The 5,103-nt window shown below is 38.2% G+C and overlaps 1 non-coding gene across 1 annotated transcript; it reads right to left on the bottom strand.

Annotated features, from left to right (window-relative positions):
• Positions 1–4,032: 4,032 nt before the first annotated feature.
• On the bottom strand, positions 4,033–4,245 carry LOC116546916. The gene has a single exon (XR_004266882.1). It is a non-coding gene; the product is annotated as a small nucleolar RNA U3 (small nucleolar RNA).
• Positions 4,246–5,103: the final 858 nt, after the last annotated feature.

The raw sequence follows: 5,103 nt of genomic DNA, 5'->3' as shown, positions 1-5,103 counted from the left end.
ATGGCTGCACAAGTCTATGCATATACTAAGAGACTATGACTTGTACATGTTAAATGGTTGAACTGTATGGTATTTATATTATACATCGATGCAGCTGTTTCTAAAAATCCAATGGCAGGATCTAGATACATTTCTTAATCCTCTACTTTGGATATACAAAGATGAGGCAAAAAATTGACTTTACTGCATTAAATCAGGTTTTATCCTAAAGCTGCCTCCTTACATATTTTAAGTTCAGCCAGAAAGTCTCTCTGTACGTTGTGAATTATAACAAGCAGAGGTGTAAACAGACCACAGCCTACACCTGTGCCAACCACCAAGTTTTGGCCAGATATAGTCTACTGTTCATACCACGTTCAAATAAGGCAAATGCCTAGCTGCAACCAATCCAGCTGTGTCTGTACCTCACTTATGTATTTAATATGTCACTTTTTATGTCCATAAATCTTCCACCATGTGGCTGTGCTGGATTCTCTGAGCCTACTCTGGCTCAAGACGCTGCTTGGTTCATGAATCATTCATTGTTCAATTAAATTTTTGTAAATTTGATTTGGCTAAAGTTTTTCTTTTAACAGATGGCAACAGAAGTGGGAACTGAAGTAAGGCTTCTAACAGCTCCCAGGAATATTACTCAGGTTTCAGAGGAAATTGAGTACTGATACATGATACAACATAGATGGACAAGCAAGGAATCTGTCTGCTTTCAATTCCTGGGGTTTCATGAGGAAAACAGGTTTTTCCCAAAACGGGGTCTGTGATGCCTCGTCTGTTTCACCCAATGAGCCCCAGGCTGTTAGAAGTTTTCTTAGGTCCCCTCATGTGTGCATTAAGAATGGCAAGACAAAATGGAGAAAAACAATTGAGTTGACTAAAGAGAGAAAAAGAAATCACTTTTTTTTTTCCAGAAAAATACAATCCAAGAAGAGAAAAAAGGATGAAGGAGTTTTAAATATAACTATATCTTGGATATCCTATTTTACATCAGCTGACTTTTAACTATAGTACTCTGTTTTTTAAAAAGTGATTTAAATCTCTTGTTACCTGACTTTAGCTAGGCCAAATAGCCAATATTTCCGGCTTTTGAACTTTTACAAAAGTAATCTCCCAGGTGAAACTAAAAAGCCCTAACTAACGTTATGACTTATCCACTAGTGTATGAGATATTTTCAAAGAGGTAGTAAGCAATTTTTACAAAATCTAGAACCTCCAAAGTTAGCCCAGAGAAAGAAAATTTCAAGATGGCAATCAGAAGTTGTTGATAGAGGGAAAGAGACTCAATAGATGACAAAGGTCACAGATATCAGATCAGAAAGGGCTCATTCTTTGAGCCAAGAATTGAAACCAGGCTCCCATTGTAAAAAGGCAAAACCTCAGCCACTAGGTCACAGTACTGGGCAGTTTCCATTGCTCTTCCCAGAAGGAGGCGAGAGGAGCTGATTTCGAACATGTGAAGGCTTTTTAACTGCTCACGATAAATTTCAGAACTCTTGACACAAACTCCAGAAGTCCTATCCTCTAAATGGTGGAGACCAAGAGAAAGTACTACCATGTGGTAACAAGGTCGAGCTGCCAAGGACATAAAACTAGATGAGAGTTGCTGACATGTGTGGCCTATGGATAAATACAACACATCAGATATATACAGTTGTACTGCATTAATGAAAAGACTGCTTAATAACGTGAGCAGACTATTTAGCTCGTTCTTTTGATTTTAGATGGTATGGTTTATGAGGACACTAAGTAAGGAACTACTCCAAACTCTTATTATCTTCCTGATAGTAATCATAGTCTTCCTGGTACACTGTATTCTCTTTAAAATTTTTAAATGTTTCCATGCAGACATCTCTGGAATGTCAAATGGTCTCTCTTTAACTGGAATCACAGAGCCGAGCAACAAAAAAAAAAAAACTGTGTGACCATGAGGACACTGTAACCTATAAATGACATGCTGAGACTAGAAACCCAAAGTGATGGTAACTGAGAGTGGCACTAAGACCCTAAATTTTGGCCACAGTCTCAATCACGTAAGTGAGAACCTGAACAAAAGGGGGGAAATTTTAAACTAAATTATGAGAGGCCATTGTTTTGCACTGATCTCATACACTAGGCCCCAAGAGACCACACCAAACCAAAATGGAGTCACTCATGCTAAATGTGACACGATCTTCAAGGAAACACACAGATTCTTGCACAGACCAGGTTTTGGTTTTTTCTCCTATAAAAAGGATGTTCCAGCATAAGAAGTTATCCTTTACTTTAATCCTTACAAAAATAAAATAATCTGAAGTTGTTCCCAACTTACAAAACCAACTGTTCTGCTATGTCCCAGTGGGTTTCAAGACCAAACAAGTACATAGTAATAGGGACATCAATGACTAAAGTTTGGCCAATACCTCAAAATTGAGAAGATGACCAAAAGGGGAAAATTGTTAAATAAACTTTAGCCTAAAGCTCCCTCCTTACAAATGTTTCCCTTGACCTATAACAAGTAAATGTGTAAGCAGACTGTAGCCTACATTTATGCCAATCACTGAGATTTGGCTAAATGTAGAAACCATGTTCAAATAAGAAAAATGTTGAACTGTAACCAATCCAACTGTTTCTGTACCTCACTTCAATTTTCTGTATATCACTTTCCTTTTTCTGTCCATAAAACTTCTACCACATAGCTGCACTGAGTCTCTGAGTCTACTCTGGCTCAGGAGGCAGACCAATTTGCAAACATTCATTGCTCAATTGAACTCTTTTAAGTTTAATTTAGCTTAAGTTTTTCTTAAACAACTTTTATTGTTGAGCCAGCAAAATTTTGGTTTTAGTTACGGACTCCAGTAAGTAGCTACATGAAGCCATTTAAGCTGATCAATTTAGAGACTGTTGTTATTTCACAAAGTTTTTTTGTGTGGTCTTTTTAGTAATTTGTACTGCCTGATTTAAAACAGCTTTCTATATTTATCTGTATAAGCTGGAGCACTCTAGGGGATGTGTGCCTGTCCTTTATTCGAAGGGGCTAAACTAATTTTATCCCTCAAAACTTGCCCTTACAGTCCCACATGCTCAACTTTTCTACAAGAGTGCCTGCACCTGTGAGAAAAGGTGATTAACTTTACCAGTAGGATACTAGCAATAAAAATAGATTGGGACCAGTAGGATTTAAAATAGCTTTAAATTCTGGAGATACCAATAGAGAAAGGTAATTTTAGTAGTTTTACCCAATTTTATAAGCAATATATAGAATTAGCATTTTTTGGAACCATGTCTCTTTTGCCCAGGCTGCAATGCAGTGGTGTAATCTCAGCTGCCTGCAACTTCCACCTCCCAAGTTCAAGTGATCTTCCTACTGCTGCCTTCCAAGTAGCTGGGGCTACATGGATGTGTCACTATGCACAACTAATTTTTGTATTTTTAGTAGAGACAGGGTTTTACCACATTGGCCAGGCTGGTCTCAAACTCCTGGCCTCAAGTAGCCCACCTGCCTTGGTCTCCCAAAGTGGTGCAGATGTGAGCTACTGTGCCCAGCCCAGAACTAAAAGTGTTTAAACACAAAGGACATAAGCCCTGCCTAGCTCTGACAATGACAGAAAAAGAACTCACAGGTAACTAACACTTAAATTACCTACTATTAAGGCACAGAATAAATTGTTTTAAGATAGAGGATAAATAATTTAGTATTTACGTCTTTGTATACAGGACTAGCCCAGTATCACATGAAAGCATTTTTTTTTTTTTGAAACAGGATCTCACTTCGTCACCCAGGCTGGAGTGCAGTGGAACATATCCACTTACTGCAGCGTCGACCTTCTGGGATAAAGCAATCCTCCTGCATGGCCCCCCAAGTAACTGGGACTACAGGTACATGCCAACATACCCAGCTAATTTGGATTATTTGTAGAGATGGGATTTTGCCACGTTGCCCACAGGCTGATCTTGAGCTCCTGAGCTCTGGTGATCTGCTTGCCTTAACCTCCCAAAGTCTTGGGATTACAGGTGTGATCTACCATGCCCAGCTTAGATTTTTCTTTTTTCAATTTAAAAACCACTCTAAATGCATCCTCCCCCTCTTATACTCCCAGAGGAAGTGAGGAATTATCATCAACAGCAAATGACAGTTGTGGCAAAGCAACGCCAAAAGCTGGCTTCCCGTTCAGGAGAGAATGCTGCATCTTTTAGTGGTTTCTGGTGCTCTACACGTTCAGAGAAACTTCTCTAGTAACAAACTATAGAAATGATCCCTAAAAGTATAGTCGTAGCAATTTGCTTTGACTGTTATCTTTTGCCAGGTATGAAGGTGGGGCTTTTACTAACTAGAATTTGGTGCCAGATATCAGCATTAACATTTAAAATTCATCAGGAGCCAGTGCTATCTTTTAGATGAGATAGGAGTACTCAGCAGTCAAACCCCTGCAACTTAACACCAAAAGGGTTAACTTACACTATTTGATAAAGACCCTTTTGGACGTGGCTGGAGGAGTCTCTCAGCTGATGTGCAGTAATCAATCTGGAGAAGGTGATACTGAAGTTCATGACTTAACTGGAAGCTGGAAGATTTTACAACCTTGCAGAGGTTAATTTTTACAGTTCTGATAAGCTCTCAGCTATAAGTCTAAGTCAGAGGCTTTATTCAGTATTTGATTTTTGAGGCTGTTCAGCAAAAGATGTTAGAAAGCTCAAAATATTTGATTACAAAAGAATCACAGGCCATTACAAAAGTTCTTCATTTTACCAGAGTGAAATAAAAAGACCTTAACAACAACATAGGAAGTTACATGGATATACGAACCTTACCTTTTAAAGTTTAGTTTTGTAATAATATTTAAAAACCAACTAAAACAAGACAGAAATTATCTTAAAACGTTTGTGGATTATTCTAGTTATCAATGTCCAAAAAAAGGAACCTTCTTCGGTGACTGTTTTTCCTTATGGGAAGCCTATTTGGATAACCTGACAGTCAAACGTGATTTAAAAAAAAAAATTGAACTAGTCAGATACAGAAAGAATATGCCCAGTGTAATGTGAACACTATATCATAGAGGTCTTGAGCAGGAGAACATGTGACTCTTAGCCGCAGTATAGGAAGCTGCCTAATTATATTGAAGACTTTGAACA

The sequence above is a fragment of the Sapajus apella genome, unplaced genomic scaffold (genome assembly GCF_009761245.1).
Source record: "Sapajus apella isolate SASKATOON/1434 unplaced genomic scaffold, GSC_monkey_1.0 scaffold1662, whole genome shotgun sequence".
NCBI lineage: Eukaryota > Metazoa > Chordata > Mammalia > Primates > Cebidae > Sapajus > Sapajus apella.
This window is presented reverse-complemented; position numbering and strand designations above follow the sequence as displayed.